The 25178-nt window shown below is 41.5% G+C and overlaps 1 protein-coding gene across 1 annotated transcript in view; it reads left to right on the top strand.

Annotated features, from left to right (window-relative positions):
- Positions 1 to 16458: 16458 nt before the first annotated feature.
- Positions 16459 to 25178, top strand: part of LOC309713896 (uncharacterized protein) — a 45567-nt gene continuing 36847 nt past the window's right edge. Inside the window, exon 1 of the mRNA XM_082545828.1 lies at positions 16459 to 16465. The gene's annotated coding sequence lies outside the window, so the exon portion shown is untranslated. The remainder of the gene's footprint in view (positions 16466 to 25178) is intronic.

Raw genomic sequence — 25178 nt, 5'->3', positions numbered from 1 at the left:
CAACTGGTGGATCTTTGGCTGAAGTGCAGGAGCCTCAGGTTGTTGACAGCCCGAGCGCGGTAAGTGTTAAACTAAATAAAATGTAGTGTGGCTTCTGATGACAAATTTAGCTATGTCTAACTCCTCGTATTTGGTCCTATATTACTTTTAATCATTTTCTCCATTTTTAATCAAGAGAAATTTAACGAGATCTCGCGATATTATACCGCTAGATATTGTTCTTCAAACTGTTACAAGCGATTTCCACCATGGTTGGATTTTAAATCACAATTTCATCCTGCAGGATGAAATGAAAAACAAATAAACAGAATAGCAGTTCAGTGTAGATAGTACAGGCTATGCTGCAGCCGGAGAAGGCACACACTCTGCGGCTGGCATGTCTCCTGGTGAAGTTTGCATCAAAGACACTCTCAGCGCGTTTAAATCGTTCAATGTGACAGCAATTTGGGTATCTCGTAGGAATTACAGTTTCAGGTAAGACACAGAGTATTTGGAAGCACTGTAAAAAAATCTGTTGGCTAGAAATACTGCCAAAACATGGATAAGAATGATTTTTTTTGAAAATTAAATAAATTAATAAATGCATACAATAAAATATATCCATATATTAATACTAACATAAATTCTAAGTGCAAATCTAAATTACGTGATTTAAAAATACATAAATAATTTAATAAATACAACAAACATGTAAAGAAACTAATATCTAAGTGCGAACAAAAATTCATTATTTAAAAAGATAAAATCTCATTCTCATGAATCCAATCCCTAGCCTCATCAAAACAATGGACAACCCCTTTTTTTGTTTCTTTGTCTTTGATTTCTTTTCCATTTTTTTTCTTTATTCCAAAGAATGAATATTATATTATCTTATATTATATTGAATATTCACAACTGTAACACTAATCACTGTCATGCACTTTGTTTTTTAATGGACCAATCATTAGGTGTAACTGATTATACCTGTTATGTAAGAATTTCTATAATTGGCCAGGAGTTTGGACTAACTTTGTTTTTCTGCTCTAAAGGAAGAAGCTGTTGCTAAAACATCCTTTACCAGACACGATATTACCAGATCTGCTGCAGCTTTTGCTATCAGTGTTCAAGAACAGTGCCACTTATCACAGGTATGTTATAGTCTTAATGGATCAGTACATTACATAAGGCAATCAATGTCTTACTTGTTCATAATGGAATTCAGAATTTTTTTTTTAATATAAATGCAGAATAAGTTACTTTTGTTTCAAATGTTTTCACAGAGAACGGTCAAACATATCATATCAGGAGTGCAACAGTATCAGGCTGTTCTTTTGGATACGCTCAAGGAAAGAATGAAGACAGTGTTTGAAGATAATGCCGAGGGAACCACTCAGCTTCAAGATGAGGCTTTGGCTACATTTGATAAATTCATGGATCCTTTCTCCACCATTGCATATGGACAGTGTAGAGCCATAGGGGAAATGTTCTGTCCAGTCAACGCCGAGGAAGTAGTAGTATCCCAGAAGATATGTTGGGTAAAGCAAGGTCTTTCAAGGGTCATGTCTTTAAGGAACAAAAGTTTTTACTATGTACCATTAATTGAAAGTCTAAAGCAGTTAATGACTAATGAGAGAATCTTTACCATGTTGAACACTGCACCACAAAGAAGCAGAGAGGGATTCTTCTATGATTTTAGAGACGGGTCCCTCTTTACATCTCACCCCTTGTTTTCTCAGAGGCCAAATGCATTGCAATTAATACTGTACACAGATGAAATTGAAATATGTAACCCCTTAGGGTCCCATGCTTCTGCAAACAAATTGGTCATGTTTTATTATACTTTAGGAAATATTGATCCAAAATTTAGGTCAAAGTTAGCTGCAATACGACTTCTTGCTATTGCTAAAGCAAGTGACATTTCTCAGTGGGGTATTGATGTTGTACTGAAAAGAATACTTCAAGATCTATCACTGCTTTACAATGGTGTAAGGATTAAAATGTCAAATGGTGAAATTGAATTGTTTGGTGCTGTTATAGCCATTTGCGGAGACACGCTAGCCCAGCATGAGATTGCTGGCTTTAAAGAAGGGATTGGTTTTGCTTATAGCAAATGTAGACACTGTGAATGCAACTTTGATGATATGCAAAGTGTTTTTGAGGAGAAGAAGTTTGTTCAAAGAACTCTGGAGAAACATATCAGGCAGTGTTTTGAAATAGATAAAGCAAGCACAGATTTATTGAAAGCGTCCCTCAAAACTACTTATGGAATTAATAGAAGAAGCAGACTAGTTGATGTTCCTGCATTTGACCTGATCAAACAAACTCCACAGGATATAATGCATGTTATTTTTGAAGGTGTTGCATCAATGGAAGTTAAATTTGTATTAAAACACCTAATTCTCTCAGGACAATTGGAATTAGACAAGTTTAATTCAGACATTCAAAATTTTCCTTACTCACCTCTTGAAATACGGGATAAACCATGTCCTATTACCTTTGGCACTTTAGCGGCTAACGACAACAAATTGAAACAGTCTTGTGGACAGATGCTAATTCTTTTAAAAATATTACTTTTTCTTTTGTATGGTGTGGAGAGTGAGTATGTTGTATTTATTAGAAAGTTAATTATGATAGTTCAAATAGTTCTTGCTCCCATTATTTCTTTACAAACTGTATTGCAACTGAGAAATATGATTGAAGAACACCTGTATCAGTTCAAGCAACTTTTTCCCGAAGCCAATATAATACCTAAGCAACATTATATGTTGCATCTTCCCAGTCAAATCTTATCCCTTGGACCTTTAATAAGGAGTATGTGCATGCGCTTTGAGGCAAAGCACTCCTATTTTAAACAGTGGGCTTCTAAGTTAAATTTTAAAAATGTTTGTAAATCCCTTGCAAACCACAATCAATTTCTTGAGTGTTGTCAAAATGAAATAGGCACTGAACATCCTATTTTTGCGAAAGAAAAGGAATCCGGGCCAGTATCAGCTGTTAAAAATAATGAATATGTTAGGAAAAAAATTAAAGAATTTTTTGGAATAGATGTCATGCAGTCTGTTGTCTCAGTGAAATGGTATGTTCTAAATGGCAATAAATACATTGCTGGGAAGTCCATGATTATTGCAGATGTGGATGGCACTTTCCCTGTGTTTGGACTGATAAAGGATATCTTTTTGATTGACTCATCTTTTATTGCTTTTGAGTACCAACGCTATGAAACTTTGAATTTAAATGAAGACTTATTGGCATATGAAGTAACTGTGCCCATTGTTGCTCAAGCTACAGAATTAGCCCATGAGCTCATTGATTACACTTCATACTTTTCTATTAGTTTTAAGGACAGTGTGTTTGTTCCAATCAAATACAGTCTTTCTGATATTATTTCCCATAGAAATCACCCTTAAGATTAGGGTTGCACCAAGTATTGGCTTAGTGTAGTTTGTGATGATATAAGTTGACAGTCATTAAATGTTCCCTAAACCAATGTCAATGTTGTACCACATAATGCTGGCATGCTGGGACAAACAGCTGTCTTTGAAATGTGATTTGTATCATAAATTGTGGTTAATTTTTTTCCCTTATATGTACAACTTTGAAGTCAGACATGATTTTGAATAAATAATATTTTCAACAGATGCCTTGTGTGAATTTCCTAAATCAAGCAAATTGAGTTTGTCACTCTATCTTGAAACAAGTGATATTTTGAGAGACATCTGGTGAGAGACCTAATGTAGGCTATTTTAAGAGTTATTCTTCCCATTTCTGGATTTCTGTACTAATATAGACACAATTATATGGTTATTCTCGATTTAAGTTTATTATCTAAAATCCAGACTTAGAAACAAGTAAATCTTTTTTAAAACAAGGCAAATAATCTGGCCTGTCTAAAAATAAGATTTTAAATCATGGCAAGCACCAGATAATTTGCAGTGTAATGCATTGTCTGCATAACAGATGAATCCTAGTGATCTATGATATTAACATCACTCTCACCCTGTGAGATTAGCTTGAATTACTCCCCAGGACCCCGGCTACCCTGAATTGTGTATGAAAGAACAAAAGAATGGATGAAACTTCAAAAGCATTCTGAGGGAGGTTGGGGATATTGAGTCTGAATGGACCCCGTTCCATTGCTGAGGCTGTATTGAGTTGGTTGATAGTGGAAACTCCAGAAATAGATGGATGCCAGAGGTGAAGGGAATTTTAAGCTGAAAAAGTTCTAACAAGTTTGTTTGGGTCGTGGGACTCTAGAGGGAGCTGACAGGAGTAGCTGATTCAGAAAATAGCTGAAGCAAACACTTGAATACGAACGGGAGGAGTTCTGTGACCCCACTGAGCAAAGTTTTCAGGTGGCCTAGAGGTGATTCTGGAAAACTGTCAGGAGGAAGAAGTTCCTTGCTGCTCTCAGTGTGTACAGTTAGGATGGATGCTGCTGACTTTAACTGAGAACACAGACAGGAGAAGGAAGGAAGGTGTGTCAGAAGGTAGGAAGACTAAGACTACGTTCACTCTGCAGGTCTTAATGCTCAATTCCGATTTTTTGATCAAATCAGATTTTTTTGTCTGCTCGTTCACACTACAAATAAAATGCGACAGCAAACGCGCTCTAGTGTGAACGCTCAAAGCGGCCGCATGCGCAAAAGAAGACGTCACACACAACGCGCTCTGTTGAGACCCAGAGCAAATAGTATGTTTGACTGATGGCCTTAATATAAAGACTTGTTTCAGACTTTGCGTTTCCCACTTTTGCTTTAAGTTATAAAATTATTTTGTTATTTACATTTGGCCTAATAATGATCCTGATTGCTGTTTTAGAGGAGCGCTGCTTTAAAGGATAGATTTCTGTCAGAATCTGCAGATTATACAGAACAAATAAAATGTTCACGTTTCTCCAACGTTGTCTTCCCAACAGTTTCACCGGATGGCCAGGAAGCGTTCACGATGTCTTCTCTGGCGCTGATAATTGGCATCTGTCTCATGTCAGTGACGTAAAAGATGGATTTAATGCGACATGACCATCAAACAGCAGTCGCTTTCTGAAACATCAGATATGTATCGGATTCAGTACCACATATGAAAGTGCCGTTCACACTGTCATAGCATGATGGGATATGGGTTGCACAGGGTCAATAAAAGGCCGATTTGATGCGCTTTCGCCTGCAGTGGGAACGTAGCCCTAGAGTCTGTAAACAAGAGGGATGACTATCACTTGTGTAAAGTAACTGAGGTAGTTAAACAACTCCTTGGTGGCTGGGCCCATGGGGTTGATAGGATTTGCCCTGAGGTTGTCATGCTCTGGAAATCATGGGGTTATCTTGGTTGACAACCCTGCATGTAGAAGTTGGGGACAGTGCCCTTGGATTGGCAGACTGGGATGACAGTTTCCCCCTTTAAGAAGGGGGGCAAGAGGGTGTGATCCAACTTCAGGGGAGTTCTCCAGAAAGGTTCATACCAGGGTTTGGGAGTGGAGAGTGTTGGTTAGCAGCGTGGTACCCTGGAGTGTCCAAGAGAGACATTGCTGCATCTGAGGCCATAGTTCTCAGCCAGAAAAGGATGGAGTGACAATTCTGTTCCTGGGAGGAGTTGCTAGAAGTTGAAGGCTTCAAGTATCTCCGTTTTTTGTTGCTTTGTGCTTGCCAATACAAAAATTGGCAGCTACATGTGTACAACAGAGGAGTGAATGAGTGATACTAGTTTTAATAACCATTTAATAAACTAAACAAATATTTGTTTGACAGAAAGTTGTCTGTTGTCATTTATTGAATTGAAAGCCTTTATTGTCATTATACATAGTTTAACAAAATTAGAAACAGCTCTATAAAAGTGCACACATGCTTATAGCACATTATAAAAACTATACAATAATTTAACTATGGGCTGACATGCATGCAAATCCATTACACAAATGAGGGGTTAAAGGGGACTGCAATGATGCAGAATGGAATTCTGAATTAATGAGTAATTAACCCTGAGGGACAGTTTGTTGTAGTGATTTCGAGTGGGATCATTTTTCACGTGCTACAGCCTCCGATTCCTTCCAGTAGATCCAATGGATGCACTTCAAAAACTGTTAATTAATTAATGTTACCCTATGGTCCTGCCTGCACAGCTTGTGTTTGTCTTTCTCATTTCATTCAAGAGAAGAGAAGAGTAGGAATAGATGGAGTTAGTTTTTTAATTAATGTGTTACGTTAGAAAGACAAGACGGGAGAGGAGTAGAGTACATTTTTATAAGGACTGCTATTTACAGTTTAAACTGTAAATTTGAAGCATGTGATTTTTGTTTTCTTAATTAGACAATGGATCTCTACATAATGTGTTCTTGAAGTTTCCTGGTTATTTCTGTCAAGGTGCTGTCACAGTCTCGCTCCTTCGCCGTTCTGTTTTTCTCTCCTCTTGTGGCTCTCTTTCCCCTCTGTTGTGTGTGTGTGTGGATGTGTGTGGATGCCACATTTTGATATTTTAATGCAGAAATGCTGCTTATTGAATCCTACATAAAGTTCCTCCATGTTTGCTCTTCTCAACTTTGCACTACAGGGAGTGCAGAATTATTAGGCAAATGAGTATTTTGTCCACATCATCCTCTTCATGCATGTTGTCTTACTCCAAGCTGTATAGGCTCGAAAGCCTACTACCAATTAAGCATATTAGGTGATGTGCATCCCTGTAATGAGAAGGGGTGTGGTCTAATGACATCAACACCCTATATCAGGTGTGCATAATTATTAGGCAACGTCCTTTCCTTTGGCAAAATGGGTCAAAAGAAGGACTTGACAGGCTCAGAAAAGTCAAAAATAGTGAGATATCTTGCAGAGGGATGCAGCAGTCTCAAAATTGCAAAGCTTCTGAAGCGTGATCATCGAACAATCAAGCGTTTCATTCAAAATTGTCAACAGGGTCGCAAGAAGCGTGTGGAAAAACCAAGGCGCAAAATAACTGCCCATGAACTGAGAAAAGTCAAGCGTGCAGCTGCCAAGATGCCACTTGCCACCAGTTTGGCCATATTTCAGAGCTGCAACATCACTGGAGTGCCCAAAAGCACAAGGTGTGCAATACTCAGAGACATGGCCAAGGTAAGAAAGGCTGAAAGACGACCACCACTGAACAAGACACACAAGCTGAAACGTCAAGACTGGGCCAAGAAATATCTCAAGACTGGTTTTTCTAAGGTTTTATGGACTGATGAAATGAGAGTGAGTCTTGATGGGCCAGATGGATGGGCCCGTGGCTGGATTGGTAAAGGGCAGAGAGCTCCAGTCCCACTCAGACGCCAGCAAGGTGGAGGTGGAGTACTGGTTTGGGCTGGTATCATCAAAGATGAGCTTGTGGGGCCTTTTCGGGTTGAGGATGGAGTCAAGCTCAACTCCCAGTCCTACTGCCAGTTTCTGGAAGACACCTTCTTCAAGCAGTGGTACAGGAAGAAGTCTGCATCCTTCAAGAAAACATGATTTCCATGCAGGACAATGCTCCATCACATGCGTCCAAGTACTCCACAGCGTGGCTGGCAAGAAAGGGTATAAAAGAAGAAAAACTAATGACATGGCCTCCTTGTTCACCTGATCTGAACCCCATTGAGAACCTGTGGTCCATCATCAAATGTGAGATTTACAAGGAGGGAAAACAGTACACCTCTCTGAACAGTGTCTGGGAGGCTGTGGTTGCTGCTGCACGCAATGTTGATGGTGAACAGATCAAAACACTGACAGAATCCATGGATGGCAGGCTTTTGAGTGTCCTTGCAAAGAAAGGTGGCTATATTGGTCGCTGATTTGTTTTAGTTTTGTTTTTGAATGTCAGAAATGTATATTTGTGAATGTGGAGATGTTATATTGGTGTCACTGGTAAAAATAAATAATTGAAATGGGTATATATTTGTTTTTTGTTAAGTTGCCTAATAATTATGCACAGTAATAGTCACCTGCACACACAGATATCCCCCTAAAATAGCTAAAACTAAAAACAAACTAAAAACTACTTCCAAAAACATTCAGCTTTGATATTAATGAGTTTTTTGGGTTCATTGAGAACATGGTTGTTGTTCAATAATAAAATTATCCCTCAAAAATACAACTTGCCTGATAATTCTGCACTCCCTGTAAACTCCCCCAGCCAGTGGTTGCAGATGCCTGCTTCTCCATGAGCCTGATGTTTTTGGAAGTCTCCTTGTGTGAAATGGGACTTCTTCCTCTTCACTGCCTTTAAGTGCTTGTCGGGTTCACTTTCTAATTTTTTTTGCACGAGGTTTAACTTTCAATAGCAAGTCTCTTGAGATGATGGTATTTACATGTCATCCATCCTTTGCTGGATGCACAATACTATGCACTATGCCACTTCAGAAATGCATGGAAAGATACTTTAGTAATGTGTCTGGCATCACTGTCACTAAGCATTAATAATGATAACTTTGTTTTGACAGATTGGTATAGCTCCTTTCAAGAAACCCAACTTTACACAAGAGTGGCAGTGGCAGGTTTTTTTGTTTTTATTGTTGAAGAGGTGAGTTTGGTAAATGGTAAATGGACTGTTTCTTATAGTACTGCTACTGCTTTTTACTATGAGCAGTTGAAGCGCTCTTATGCAACTGGCTTCATTCAAGCATTCACACTGTAAAATGAACGGACCCCACGTAACTTCAGGTTTCTTAGTGTTTATTTGCATAATACGTTTTCTTTCGTCACTCTGGGCAGTCAGCTTTTCAGCTGCTTCCCCACTCTAAACTCAGCTGTCCTCGCAGGCCCAGCTTCACTGGAAAAGGGGAGAATCTGATTAGTGAGTGGCAGCAGCTGTGCCTCCCTGCTCCCCCCACCCGGGTGGCCTGGGGGATCCTCTGCAAGGATGACTGCAGCTTCCAGGCTCACCGGTCTAAGACAGCAGACCCAGTGTGCCATTTCCCTGTGCAAGCCCTCCACAAACTGTTCTAGGACCACCTTTTCCAGCATGCGTGTGTCCCCCTCTGACGGCCCAGGCTGCAGCCCCCTTGATGCCGCATTGTACAGCTGACAGGGCCATGCGAACGGCAAATCCTCCCCTGCCATCAGAATGGCTGGGAACTGCCGCCAGTGATCCTCCGGGGAGAGGCCCAAACAATCCAGCACCATGCAGCAGTTGTCTTCAAAACTAAGCTGATGGCAGGCTCAGAGCCGCTGTCGGAACCTCCCCCAATAGCAACAGCAGCTGCAGTAACCACGGTGCCCATTCTGCGGGAGACCACTGGCATACCTTTGCCGTGGCCTGGAAGGTTTCCAGGAAAATCTGTGGGTGATTGCAGAGCCAAAGACTACACCTCCACGCCACATCCCCCTTTTCCGAATCCTCTATGCTCTGGCCCCTTTTAAACCACCTCAGACAGGGACTCATGGGGTTGAACTTTGCAGAAGGAGCAGGAAGCACACTGAGACTGTCTGTGTATCCTGAATATGTTACAGTTTTTATAACCACTAAAAATGATATCAACGCTCTCATATAAAACTGGAATTATACGAGAAAGCATCTTTTGCAGACGTCAACTGGATCAAATGTGAAGGTCCTCTGTTGAAAGGGTATAAGGGAGCCCACTTTACTGGAGGGGCTACAGTGTAACAGGGATGGAATGAAATGCTTGGGTGTGTTTCTGGGAAGAGACGAATTCCAAAAGAAAAATTGGGAAGGTCTAGCAGAAAAGATCAGTGCCCGATTGTCTCGATGGAGTTGGGCCCAGCTGCAGTTGTCCTGCATGGGAAGAATTTTGGTTTTTAACATCTTGGCCACCTCTGTGCTCTGGCACCATTCTACTGTTGTGGAACCTCCAGATGCATTAATCAGAGAGATTCAAAATGCACTGGTCAATTTCTTCTGGGGACGATTCCACTTGACCAGGTCTGCTGTGCTGCTGCCTGTGTTGGACGGGCCTTTGCAGCTGCCTGGCAGTTTTTCTTCTTCAGAGACCAAAACGCTATCTTTATTATAAAGAACAACCTCCCTGGTTCAAGATGGCAACCACACTTCTTCACAGATTAAAGGATTTATGACAAGCATCTTTTTCTTCTAAACCTGACTGACATGGACCTTTCACAGACTTCATTCCTTTACCAGTGGGTTCTGGGGAAGCTGACAGTAGAGGTCATGGATGGTCTCCAAGGGCTCTTCTGGGTTGCTTTTTATAGGTAATCAATTGATTTCTGACTTTCCATCATTGTCTATCTAGGCTACAGTTGAGGAGCAAGATGAAGAAGGAGGATTGCTGTTGTCCCTTCATACACCTTCGCTGTGTGACTTCTCATAGGAGTCAAAGAGGGCTTTTTATCTTTTATTTAATCTTTTTTAAAAGCTTTTTATCTTTTTGCCTAAAGTAGCCTGCGGTGCAGCGAGGACGGTTTGCCTAGTTAACTTTTTAACAGGTCAGGCAGGCTTGTGCAGTGATCATGTAGCAGGTTGAAAAAGCTACATGTTTATTTTTGTAAGAAAACCAATTACCCCCTTATTTTTTGTTTATTATTGTGACTTATTTTGACATTTTTATGTGTTGTTATATTGGTTATATTTCATTATGCCAGTAGATGGTGCTCTTGCACTGCTGTGGAACTACCAGAGAGACTTTTAGCTATAGGCTCTGCGCATGCGCAGCTCAGAAATAAATGAGCTCCGGCCTGAGCAAGACGCTAACTTCGGTGTCCTCTCTATTAATCCACAGGTACTGACAAACAAACTTTTATGTTACCGAACTGGTTCTAAATGTCATGTAAGTTGAGTAACAACTGTTCGGCTATATTTTGAGATGATAGTGATGATGTTGTTTTGTGGTATTTTGTTGTAATGAGTATTAGTGTATCATCGGCATAATGCTATAATGCTACGTAGCACTATAAGTATATGCTATGACAGTGGCAACCTGCGACTTCTGAAAATGTGTTGTAGTGTTTGTTTTAGTGTTAGCCAAGCAGTACTGAGTACATGTATTAAGGGGAAAGCTTTTTGTTGGTGAAACAACGTTGCAGTCGTCTGCCGCCATGTTATGTTGCGTTCAAGGGACGCCATGTTCAAAAGTAATAGCGTATATGGCGCGAATGTGGGGAAAGGTTGTGTGAATGTGAGATGGGTTATTTTGGTATGTTGTTATGCTTTAGCCGCGAGTGTTTTAAGTTGTGAGTATGTAAAGTCATTTTGAATTAGTTTGTATTTATTTTGCTTTTGAGAGAATGCTTTTTGTAACTTTATTTATGTTTATGAACTCTGTTATTTTATGGGAAGAATGCATGCTCTAGTGTGATTTGTATTGTGTATATGTGGAGAAATAAATGAGCTCCGGCCTGAGCAAGACGCTAACTTCGGTGTCCTCTCTATTAATCCACAGTTTGCTCATATTTGGCTACGCAGTGCTCTCTAGCCTGTGTGCCGCTTGCTGCCGGTCCAGATTCCCCTAGGTCTGGTGCCGGTAACAATCACCATGACAAAATCATGTTTGTTTCTAATGCAGCTCTGTCTGATGGTCTGAAGATCACAGCATTGACTTCCAATCCTTTCCCCTTCTCACAGATTTCCAGAATTCCTTGAGTACATTGTGTTTAGTAGATGATGATATATTCAAATACTTCATAATTTTATGTTAAGCAACCAGTGTGTGTCATGGTCCGCGGCCCGGCGTCCGAGGTGCTGATGGGATGCCCACGCCCACGGGCGTGGCTGCTAACTCCACACCTGCATCCCATCCCAGGCGATCACCAGGTGGACTATTTAATCCTGCCCAGCCTGCTGCTCCACGCCAGTCCGTAGTCGTCTCTCAGCGGTAACGTACACCTGCGGGAAAGCCCTTATGAAAACTTAGTCATCTGAACTAGCACTAACTCTGCCCTGTGTACTCAGATCACAACTCGGCGTGTTTTGAGCCACCTGCCTGTCCACCTGCCCGTCCAGAATTTGGATCACGATCAGCACTCGCCGCCTCGACTTTTCTGGAGCTCCCCCGCGGACCCTCACCCCTCCCTCCGGCTCCCTCGGCCCCGCTATCATCGTAAGACGCATACTCTACCTCCCCTCGTATGCTGCCATTTCCCCGCACCCCAATAATCCTTTTCCTGTTGCAGCCTCCCACAGTCCCGCTCGCGGCGTTCCTGCGCGACTCACCTCCCGGTCCTTCGGTTTCTCTGGTTCCACGCGTTTTTCCCCTTCTACCCTCCCGGGACACCTTCAGTTATAATAAAGTTTATTTTTTTCTCATACCCCGGTGTGTGTGTGCTCTGCTTCTGGGTCCAGCTTGTGCGCGGAACTTATTTAACCTCTCACCCCATTCGTGATTGCGATTACGACGATTTCCTGGAGGAGTTCCAGGCTACGTTCTCCCCTCCAGTCTCGGAGGACGACGCCGCGCAGAAATTGCTGGGGCTCCGTCAGGGGCGGCGTAGTATTGCGGAGTACCTAGTCGAGTTTCGTACCAGAGCGGTCGCCGTGGGTTGGCCCGATTCGGCCCTCCGTGGGGTCTTTTTACGGTCGCTAACCGACCAGATGAAAGACCAACTAGCGTTTCACGAGGAAACTAAATCCTTCGAAGAATTGGCTTCCCTCGCCCGCAGGATCAATAGACGCCTGCGGGAGAGGGATGCCGAGCAGCGGCTTAAGCCTATGGGCTCCGTATTGCGCCCCGGGATCCGTGTTTCTTCGTCCCCACCCACGGCTGCGTGTACGCGCTCTCCATCGCCTCCTCCGCCCGAACCCATGCAAATCGGGCGCTCTCGGCTTTCTCCGGAGGAGAGGGAACGCCGATTCTGGGCTGGGGATTGCCTGTACTGTGGGAGGCCCGGTCACCGCATCGCTGTTTGCCCGGTCTGCCCAAACGACCCGGCCCACCGGTAAGTCCGGTGGGCAGCACTTTCAGCACTACTAGACCCCGATTGTTACTGTCCGTTACCATTGTGACTAATAACCAGACTTTTACATGCCCCGCGCTGGTGGACTCCGGGGCGGAACAGAACCTCATGGATGAGAAACTGGCTAAGAGGTTAGCGGTATCTCTTACTCCACTCGAACCGCCCATCCCTGCGTCCACATTGAATAATCAGGTGTTTGCTTATATCACTCACCAAACCGCGCCAGTACAGTTAGTCGCATCAGGAAACCACCAGGAGCAGCTTTCCTTTTTCACTTTCCCCTCTCCTGACACCCCGCTTATCTTAGATTACCCCTGGTTACAGAGGCATAATCCTCACATTGATTGGGCCGGAAAGAGAATCGCGAGCTGGAGTTTGTTTTGTCTGGCAAACTGCTTGGGGTCAGCCGTTCCCCCCGCCTCAACGGAACGGAGCCCAGTCCCGCCACCAGCACTAGACCTCTCTTCCGTTACCCCTGAATATCACGATCTACGGCAGGTGTTCAGTAAAGACGAGGCGCTCTCACTACCACCTCACCGACCATATGACTGCATATGATCTACTCCCGGGAGCTTCGCTACCCTCTAGCAGACTGTACAACCTGTCTCGCCCCGAAAGAGAAACTATGGAGAATTACATCCAGGAGTCGCTAACAGCAGGAAGAATCAGGCCGTCATCCTCCCCCGTAGCTGCGGGTTTTTTCTTTGTGGGAAAGAAGGACGGGACGCTCCGACCGTGCATCGATTACCGGGGTCTAAACGACATCACCGTCAAGAATAAATAACCCCTCCCACTAATTAATTCTGTTTTTGACTCACTCCAGGAAGCCACAGTCTTCACCAAGCTGTAGTTCTGGTTCTGGTTGACATCTGACATCTGCCTTTCTAAGATGTTCTTTTTATACCCAATCGTGTTATTGACCTGTTGCCACTTAACATGCAAAATATTTCTCAAGCTGTTTCTGATTTCTGTTTTCCGGCCACCGGAACCGTTTCGCTGCCACCACTGGACTCGAGGTAGGCCGCCTAAAGCGTCCTACTGCTATCACGGGACCAAGGTAGGCCACCTGAACTCTTTTGTTAAAGTGATGGACCACCTGAGACTGTTTTGTGGGGTTTTTTTTCTTTTTTTTGCACTGCTGCGGGATGCGCGGTCTGACTTTGGGACTGTGACCTGGGAGGGTTTGTTATTTTGTTGTTTTTGCTTGTGTTTTGGTTCTGGGGTCAGTGTCTAACGGCTGCTTCCATTGTTTTCCTGCAGGAGGATGTTAAGGTTCAAAATATTGGGGATGGAGACAAGAGAAAAACCACAATAACAACACTGGTCCGGCCGGGTTGAGTCAAACGATGATTTAATGATCACACACGTGGGAGATGGACACTGATGCAGACAGCCTCAAAATCTCAAAATGGTGGAGCATTGCTCAAACTTTTATAGCCTCTGGTGCCTCCACCTTATCATACAAAGCCTAAACATTCACATGCTTTCTCTCACACAGCGCCTAAGCTACGACCTTGGCTCCCTATTTATCTGCTCCTGCTGAAATGGGGCAGAAAACTCCAGCACACTCTGTTCTCTTCTACTCAGACAAATTAGATTTCTTATAACTCAGCAGTATAATGCATCATAAAACAATATCATTCATTCACAACAAGTCAGCAGTTTAATGTAATGCAAATCAGTTTAACTAATGCAATAGTTATCAGCTTCTTCTAATTCAGGAGAATAATGCAAACTAAAACTACATAATAATTCACAATCTTTAATTAGGGGTATAACATGGCATAAAATAATATTATAATCTAACAAGGAACATGGAGAGGAAGGACAGCACGCACAGGGTGTGCAGAGTCACGACAGCGGGGAGCACAAACGTCAGAGTGGGAGACACACACGGGAGTCTTGGGGAGCACGAGGATTAATTGTGCATCAGTTGTTGCCACACTGTAAATAAACACACTGTTGATATTCAGAGCTCCGCGCCTGGGTCCTCCTTCCCTACATCCCCATGGTTTGCCCTGGCAAATAGAAATATGGACACTGTCCTCAGCAGAGGATATACTCATTTAAAGCACCAGAGAGCGCTTTTCAATCAGGAGCGGTTGGTAAGAGTCAGCCATATTAAGACTTTGAACAGTCTGTAAAAATATTATCTAAATGCTCAGTTCTAAAAACCTGTCAACCACATTCTAGTGTTTGTTCCAGTATTCCTTGTCTTTTTCACTTTCACATAAAGAAATGCATGGAGGGGCATATTTGTTCTTAAAACAGTGGAGATATAGGAACAGAAATACAGAGCGTGGGAAGGCGAGTCACATAGCAAACAGCAGAAGAAAGATGGCTCACAGCTCAGTGTTGCTACACACAGTGAGAGCAAATGACCAGGTGACACTGACATGACTGACCTTTCTCTGTACGTGTTTCTGTTTATATATTACCACCTCCCGTTGCTCTATGAAAGGTTAGAAATGGCACAAAAATTTTGTATTTTAACATGATCTTCCTCATATTTTATCTTTATATGGTGGGATTCAGTGCTTCATATTTATACGAGAAACATTACCAAATGAAGAGGGCACATCAAGTGGGCGATGACACAGTGGTTTCTCTATGTCTGAATTTTCACTCTTCAAATAGCTGATATGACTGCTAAGTGATAAGAACAGCTTCTAAAAGGGCATTTCTTCTCCCATAGAAGAATCCCGTGAATAGGAGTGTAGCCTATAGGTTTATATTGTTGAATTATAATTATGAGACAATGAGTTTTCGGTGATTTTACAGAGAAATGTGAAAGTAGCTTAACAAGTAATATAACGAATTGGTTTCTCGCGGGAGTGATTTATGCTCTGAATTACTTTAGATAAGAGTAAACTAGAGTAAACTTTAGAAAAGTGTTATGTGTAATATGCTAATTATCACTCCCACACTGAACACAACAAACTAGAAAAATACCTCCAACATGCACAAACATTTGACCTCAACGCATATATATATATAATTCCTATCCTTCAAGCTCGGGTCTTCTACCAGAGGCCTGGGTGCTTGAGGGTCCTGCGCAGTATCTTTGCTGTTCCCAGGACTGCGCTCTTCTGGACAGAGATCTCCGATGTTATTCCCGGGATCTGCTGGAGCCACTCGCCTAGCTTGGGAGTCACCGCACCTAGTGCTCCGATTACCACGGGGACCACCGTTACCTTCACCCTCCACATCCTCTCGAGCTCTTCTCTGAGCCCTTGGTATTTCTCCAGCTTCTCGTGTTCCTTCTTCCTGATATTGCTGTCATTCGGAACCGCTACATCGATCACTACGGCCGTCTTCTTCTGTTTGTCTACCACCACTATGTCCGGTTGGTTAGCCACCACCATTTTGTCCGTCTGTATCTGGAAGTCCCACAGGATCTTAGCTCGGTCATTCTCCATCACCCTTGGAGACGTCTCCCATTTTGACCTCGGGACTTCCAGGTTATACTCGGCACAGATGTTCCTGTACACTATGCCAGCCACTTGGTTATGGCGTCCATGTATGCCCTGCCTGCTAGCATCTTGCACCCTGCTGTTATGTGCTGGATTGTCTCAGGGGCATCGTTATACAGCCTGCACCTGGGGTCTTGCCTGGTGTGATAGACCCCAGCCTCTATGGATCTTGTGCTCAGAGCTTGTTCCTGTGCTGCCATGATTAGAGCCTCTGTGCTGTCTTTCAGTCCAGCCACTGGTAGGATTTCTAGATATCAGCCACCTCCTCTATCTGCCGGTGGTACATACCGTGCAGGGCCCTGTCCTTCCATGATGGTTCCTCCTGTTTCTTGGATTTCTGCTGCCTGAGGTATTCACTAAACACATGGTCAATATTGGGTTCATTTCTGGAGAAAGAAGATAAATATGCTCAAAGTGCATTTTCTGAAATGTATTAAGCAGTTGAAAGTCCAAGTTAAAAAACGGCTGCCATGTCTCTCTGTTCACTCTGGATACCCAAACGAACAAAGAGCACCACACACACACAGTGTAGTGTTCTGCTGCAGAGTGTAGCAACTCTGATTAAACACCAAGCTAAACCTCTGTCAATGAATACACGAGTCTGAGTAGAGTTGACTTTTTACTCAGAATCTTCATTTGACAAGTGGTGAAAACTGTAGTTGAAAAGAAATACAGGATAGAAAAAATGATCGAGCTTGAGCAACAGTAATGATCATCAAAACTGCCTTGTTTAACATGGACAAATCAACCTTCATGAATTACAAATAAAATATAGTTTTTAACAAATACCGCTAATTATGCTTTTTTTTAACACCTTCCTCATAAAATATATACACTTACAGCATTGCCTGAACAATGTTCCCAAGTGGATGGCTGTGGATAAGCCTCAGAGCATGACCGCATGTCACTCTCCGGCTGTGTCCAAATTCAGGGGAAGGATGCTTAAAATGCCATATTTGGATGCAATGACATCACGGCGACGTGACGAAGGCTGTCCGAATCCAAAGAGTGCTCAAAATGTGGCGACAAATGCGTCCTACTTTGCCCTGAATTCTAAGGATGGGTCCGATGTATCCTTCGTGTCCTACTATATCCCAGGATTCATTGCGGGTCATAGAGGAGATTTGTTTCTGATAACGATGGTGGTCGAAGCAGGAGAGGAAAACACTTTCAAATGTAAGTATATGAACATCTGGTTGTACAAAAGTTAAATTGTTATAGCGGTCGTGTTTTTAAGCTTTGGGCATCTGCATAGACATGTTTCTTTTATTTAAAATAACCGTAAACCAGCTTGTATGGTGGGTCCCGCGGTTTTTCATGTATTGCCGCTTACATACAGCTAATTTAGATTTTTTGAATTGGTGATATGTTGTGGGGAACAAAGACCAAACGGCTTAATTTATTAAAACGAGGAGAAAACGATCACTTCACTGGGGTGAAGAGGTGATCGTACACCTCCACGCCGTACACCGCCAGGTGTACAGCATGGATGTACACGAATAAATCAATGTACACATCATATTCATATGAGTGCGGTCCTATTAACCCTCATGCTGCACAGCAGCGGTCCCCAACCTTTTTGCGCCACAGCCCGGTTTATGTCAGACACGGATGAATACAACCACATAAAATGATCCGACCAAGACAAAAACTGGTATTTTGTAAATATAATAATAAACGTGAATGTACTGTGTAATTGTGTAACTTTATTAGCAGCGTCCTCCTGAAAATGCGCCAACATTGACAGTAACATCCTCCTCTCTGCCGCTTAATGCTCTCTGGTCGCTATGGTAACAGCCCGTTGTGGGCAGTCTGAGGTACACCTGTGCACTACTCATGATGTCAGATCAGCATCCTGATGTGGCACACCTGTGAGGTGGGATGGATTATCTCAATATGGCAGATGTGCCCACTACCACACATTTGGACTGATTTGTGACCACTGTTTGGGAGGGATGGTTATATTGTGTATCTGGAATGAATTTTAGGTCTCTACGTCCATCCCATGGGGAATGGGAGCAGTAACAAAGGTGTTGCGTTTATATTTTTGTTGAGTGTAGTTGTCATGGTTTCCTTTCTTCTCTTATTTGTTGTGTGTGATCAGGACAATTCTGAAGAAGATGGGCCTGCAGGGGAAAGTCACCCCCTTGCAGGCCAGAGGACATGAGATAAGTTTAAAAAATACAAAGTACGTATGTGTGTTATCAAGAAGATAATTCTTAAGAACACAAGTTAATAAATGTGCAATTACTAAGAGTTGTTGTGGTGTTTTTATTTGCCTGCTGTCATCTTTGATTTCCTCTGCCTTTAGGATTGCAAGTATCCAGGCTCAGGAGAGGGGGTCAGTGGGAAGCCCACTGCTGTGCTTGGCCCTGGTTTGCCCTCATGGATGAGGTGATAGGACAGATGCCTTCCACTAAGCCTCCTGTCCTAATGTCCTCTCTCCCCGAGGACACCCCAGGCCCAAGCACAGCAGTGTGTGACCAAAGCGACAGCGATGACGAAGAGGATCAGCCACCTACGACAGGGAGAAAGAGGAAAAGAGATGATGAGCTGCTAGACCTCATCAGAGAGGACATGAGGCAGCAAAGAGAGGCTGAGGAGAGGAGAGTAGGGAGAGGATGGACCGACTGTTTTCACTTCTAGAAAGATCAGTTCCCAAATGAGTTATGTACTGAGAAATGCATTTATTTGAATATATTTGTTATGTGTTGCATTAGTTTGAAGGTTTTATGGTATTAATAAATTGATTCAAACAAACAGTAATTGTCACTGAACTCAATTTGATTCACAGGCATTTTTAACATGTATGAACATAACGCTAACGTTGAACAATATTACATGGATATTTATTTGATAGCAATAAAGTAATTAATATTAATATTTCAAATACACAGCATGTAAAGATGAAAAACAATATTTAGAGTTGTTCACACAGGATTAACCTGAGTGACCTGATCCTGGACGGTTTCTTTTACAACTGTAATAGATTACAGGAAGTCTCTGGCAGTGTCGCTGAAGATCAGACGTGGATGGTGCTGCAACTGAAACCTGAGGTTTGTCTTTTCTGGTCAGCGAGTGGAGAATCACACAGAGTGGTCTGCAAAGAGAGCTTTAAGATCCTCCCACTGTCCACTGCATCGTCCATCCACAGGGTTTGCAGGGCTCACTCGTGGCTGCCACACCACTAAGATGTTTTCAGAAATATGCAAGCAGGAGATGGTGGATGCTGTATTATTAGTATAATACTTGTAACTCTGTAGCAGACAACAGTTTGATAAAGTGCTGTGTAAAAACAAACAAAAGATTAGATTCTATAAGTTTCAAAGATATTTAGTTTATATATGTTATATGAGACAGTTCATGTGTAAGAATGACCGATGTTGTGCCAAAAAATGATCGTCTGCCAAAAACTGATTTCCGGTTTTTGCCCTAAACTGATTGCTCGTTTTTAACCTGCTATGAATAACTTCTTGTTCTGTAATACGTGAAACATATGTCAGATGTTTCCCTCATTAATGATATCAAGTCACTCTGAGCCACCAGCAACATTCCTGTAACAGGTAGAAGCTGCAACCAGTTTTTGGCACTGACTTTATTTATCCAGTTTACAAACAATCTTGTTGACATTGCAAATTTATTTTTTAAGAGTAATCTGGCCAAGAGGACAGCAGACAGCAAAACAAATATATCAGCTGTACCTACATTAGAACCAGAGTTATAAAGATACTTGAACAACAGGTAATTATTATATATATAAAACCCCTTTGTAAACCATGTTCACCGAAGTCTATTTGCCAACATACATAAAGATATTACACACGGAAACATTGGAAATCAGTTTTGGCAGGCGAACACTTTTTGGCACAACACCGGCAATAATTCAATTATCGTGTAATTAGCTGAGTAATTCCTAAATGCGTGTAGATTAAAGGACATTATTTTACCTGGACACGATTGTCTCTGATGAGCCTAAGGTACAAAACGTGCGGCCGACGACGATAAGGTTTTTCTAGCTCCTCGAGAATTAAAATTGTCCAAACAACTGAGCGACATTTCTGGGTCCATTTTAAAGTTTTCGCGCTGTGGTGCTAGCGACGGAAAAACACGCAAGTAAGGGCGGAGTTGAAGGCTAGGAGGCTGTCCACAGCCCATCTGTTATGTTGGATACTCATTGTTTGTTCAATAAAGTTTCTATGGAGAAAAAAAGGGGGCTGTCCACAGCTGCTCACTTCCTGACTACCCGTCTGTCTAAGGACACTGCCTTGTGATGTAGGTAGGTAGTGTCCTTATGAGCATCCTTCCCCTGAATTCGGACACAGCCTCCCTCTTAGAGCAACCAAGAAGAGGAAGTAAACAGGAAATGAAGCAATACAGGTAACCCACCAGGAAGTGAGGTTATTAGCATTAACATTTTTAACTCTTTTTACTGTTCTTTTTAACTTAAATACATAGAAATGAATTAATTTAAAGCAAACATTAAATATAAATGACATAAATGCCTTTGAGGCATCACAGACAGTAAATGCTTTTTATTATGTGCAATAAACATGACACTAAGGTGACAGTTTAGGGTGGCCTTAGGTCTGATGTCGGCTCAGGTTTTTTCTTCTGTGGCTTTGTGGTCACTTCACTCGTCACCTTGGCAACCACCTCTACCATCCATCAGACCTACATAAAGGTGGACTAAACCCAGATGGTTTTAGACTGAGTGAAGGTCTCCAGGTCCTGCTGTTCAAAGATGGACCAGTCATGATACACTATAGTTGCTCACTGTCCAACTTGTACATTTATATTTCATCTAAAATGCAATTGTCTCTGACAGGACCCAAAAATTATTATGTAATTGGATAATAAGGGCCCAAAACTCGAGGTAAAATTTTAGAAAATAAAAATTTCCCCAGAGGTAACCAAGAGGTAACAGTAGTGTAATACCTTTTATACAGACTTTAAATAGTGATAATTCAATTTCAGTTCAATTTATCTATATAGCACTCTTCATGGGATAAAAACCACAAAGTGCTTCACAGTAATATAAAAACAGAAATATATAAAATACATGAAAAATCAAACATACAGCACATATCTAATTAAAAGCCAATCTAAATAAATGAGTCTTAAGCTGCTTTTTAAAAGAATAAATACAATCAAGGCAACGTAATGATGGAGGGAGAGCATTCCACAGCCTGGGGGCCTGCTATAAAGATTTATCACCTCTTGTCTTAAAACATGTTCGTGGGACTACCAACAGCCTTTGATTAGATCATCTCAGGATGCGAGAGGGAGCGTGGGGTTCTAAAAGATCAATAATGCAGGCAGGGCATCGCATCACAATTCAAAGCTTTAAAAGTCAGTACTAAGATTTTAAAATTAATTCTGAAATGTACTGGAAGCCAGTGTAATGAACGTAACACTGGTGTAACGTGCTCTCTTTTTCATGTCTTAGTTAAAAGCCTTGCAGCAGCATTCTGGACTAACTGGAGACGGTCAAGATTCCTTTTGCTCAAACAAAGAAAAAGACTGTCACAGTAATCTAAGTGACATGAAGCTGCCTCCACCAGTGTGTGAATGTGAGAGTGAATGAATAGTGGCATTGTAAAGCGCTTTGGGTGCCTTGAAAAGCGCTATATAAATCCAATCCATTATAAATATTATACTCTGGGTATTTACTTGGATACATCTGTGGTATTTTCTGTGTAATAAATTTTCTATTTAATTCATGGCTATTAATTAATTACATATTAATTAATTAATAGCCATGTTAATAACCTTTTACGAAACCTAAAGAACAATACCCTCTTTCACAGCATATTTAATATCTGCATGACAATACATAAGATAGTAAAAGTGGTCATGGGATACATATTTAAAATCTCCACTACACAAAAATACGATGTCATCCATACTCTCCCGCATATCCATTACAGGGTTGTGGGGGGCTGCACTGTCTTCATCACTAACTGACCTCTAACGATCCAAAGATCCAGCCTCTCCTGCAGCAAGGAGCACCAAACAAGCATGATTGCGTACTGACATTTTTTTTGAAAGAATAAAAATGTTAAAAGAAGCATGATGTGATTGGCAGTTCTTTGAGCAACAATTTCACAGATACAGACTGTCTTATTTAGAAACAAACAAACAATCAAAAAAACACTTTTTGTGTAAACAGTAAAATAAAGAAAATCTTTTGTCTTTTCTGCCCAAAATAACATATTGGACTACTTAAAGTCTAAATAAATCTGAGCTACTGATAACTACTCTGTTAGTAGTGTAAGTGAACAGCAGTGTTGGTCAAGTTACTTGAAAAAAGTAATCAGTAACTAATTACTGATTACTTCCCCAAAAAAGTAATCCCGTTACTTTACTGATTACTTATTTTCAAAAGTAATTAATTACTTAGTTACTTTTTAAAAACACGATTTACAACCGGAAGAGGTGATAAAGCGATATATCTTTCAGCCCAATATTACTTTTTCTGCATAATCCATCATACAAAATGTAATCAAATGGAAAAGTCTCTTTTTTTTAACTTGTTTTATCAGTTTTAATCTTTTAACTTTATGCATCAAGAAAAGATTTAATTATATGCAACGTTCTCTGACTTGAATAAATTAGTTTAACATTTAAACCTATTTTCTGCACATTCCAGCTCATAAAATAAAATATTTTTTGTGTTTACACTCAGTCTTTCAAATAGATGCAAGTAAAACACAGCAGAAAATAAATAAAGTCAAAGACTCAGCGGTCCTGTTGCTCTATTTTCACCTGTAAAGCAGGAGTGGGGTAGGTGGAGGTTTACCCTGGTGCAGGTGTGCCGCGGTCAGTGGAAGGATACGGCAGTGTCTCTGTGAGTTTCCCATTACGTCGTAGCTACTCGGTGCTTGCTTGGAAGTTTAGGGGTTTTTTTTGCTGTAAAAAGAAGTTTTCTTCCCACACACAACGGACACTAATGTTTTTGTCACTTTTTATGGAATCAAACTCAAAGTAAGGTCAGTAATTTTTGCAATAGTAATCCCTTACTTTACTAGTTACTTGAAAAAAGTAATCAGATTACAAGTAACGCGTTACTGCCCATCTCTGGTGAACAGTATTTGGTTTAAATTAATAAGTACAAGAAATACAACCCTAAATATAACTTCAGTTAAAAAAGAAAAGAAAAAATCCAAAGGTTTTACTTACCTTGCAATCCTACAACAATAACTGGAATCTGGATTTGATTTCAAAAATGTGTGTTACAGTCAACTGTTTTATGCAAGCATGGATCTGTGAGGGAGGCCAAAAAGGAGGCAGGTGGAGCTCCAGTTCTTTTTTGTCTTTATCCAAGGAACAAAAAAGGAAGTGTGGGCTCCCAGTAGCAGCAGTCTGCCACCTACTGGTAAACGTAAACGCACTTTTTATTCTCATGACATGGTCACGTTTAACCAAAAAAACAAAAAACAAAAAACTCTAATGCATTTCAGTATGCAACCTTTCATTAAGCTGTGAAAAAGTTAAAATCAAATGTATTTCTATAGCACATTTAAAACAGCGGCAGCTGACCAAAGTGCTGTGCATCTAAAAAACATAGGAAAGGATGATCAGATTTAGGAAAGGAAATATAAAATGAGAAACCCTGAGAAAGAAATAACACAAATAGAATAAGTCAGAACTCCTTCTGATTGCCAGAGAATTAAAGTGGGTTTCCAAACGGGTTTGAAAATGTGTACTGATGTGGAGGGGCAGTTTGTGTCACAGTCTAGGAGCAGCCACAGTAAAGGTTGTCCTCTATGCTTTAGTCTGGACCTCAGGACAGCTGGGATCATTTGGCCTTTAATGATCTTGAAGGTGTGTACAATTTCAAAAGATGAGAAAGATACGAAGGTGCTGTTCCACGCAATGCCTTAAAAATAAATAATAAAATCTTGAAATCAGTTCAAAATCAGACTGGCAGCCAGTGTGAGAATGGTGTGGGAGTTAAACACTGGACGTTCCTATTGTGATTATTTATTTATTTATTATTATTTTATACCAATGGCAAGCTTCCAACAAGGATGAGGCTGTAATATTCCATCCATCACCATCATTGATGCAGGGGGCCTGTGGTCTATTCCAAAGGCTTGTAATATAGTTTGGATGCTATTATGGAAGTCTGGGTAGTGTCCAGATAGATATAATTATTGATCCCTGTTGTGGAAATCACCTATACATTTGTGTACACCACCTAAAACCATCACACAGGACACACTTTCACTCTGCTTGCATCTTAGGCATGATTTTGGTCACACCAATTTGGCAACCTATGTGTTTTCTGAGATTTGTAGGCTTGAGGAATAAATGAAACTGGGCAATAGTGCAATGCCAATGGTAGTAATGGAGTAATTAGCGAAACCAGAGCACATGTGACATGGTCATGGGTTTTTGACTTTTTCATTCTTTGGAGTTATGAGATGTTTAGACCGAAGAGAAAAATGTACGCTCTCTGTATCATATTTTAGAAGTAAAAAGCGAACCCTTAGTTTCAGTGCATTTTGTGTAATTCCCGATTTACATTTCCCTGTCTTATTTGGACAAGTTTGTGAAAAAAAACTCAAATGGAGAAAAATGGAGGGCAGTAATGAAAGAGAGAGAAGAGGAGATGAAGAGTGCAAGACGTTAATGAGACAGCAAAGAAGCAGGAACGGTGAAAAAAAGGAAACAAACTGTTGATCTACCCCTGTACAGGAAGTATGGTTCAGCACTCTGATTAAAATGTTCTCATCTCTGATCCTCTGGGTATCACCGAGCAGCCAGTGCAGACTTCAGATGGAGCCGATTTGGGTGAGGGGACTCGCCAGCTCCGACTAACTTGATACTGGATACCCATGTGAAGCTGTGACGTCCAGTAGGAGAGGATTGAGAAAGAGTG

This window comes from Aulonocara stuartgranti (genome assembly GCF_965226115.1).
Source record: "Aulonocara stuartgranti genome assembly, chromosome: 9".
Taxonomy (NCBI): Eukaryota; Metazoa; Chordata; class Actinopteri; order Cichliformes; family Cichlidae; genus Aulonocara; species Aulonocara stuartgranti.
Note: the sequence above shows the minus strand (reverse complement) of the source record. Positions and strands in the feature narration are given on the sequence as shown.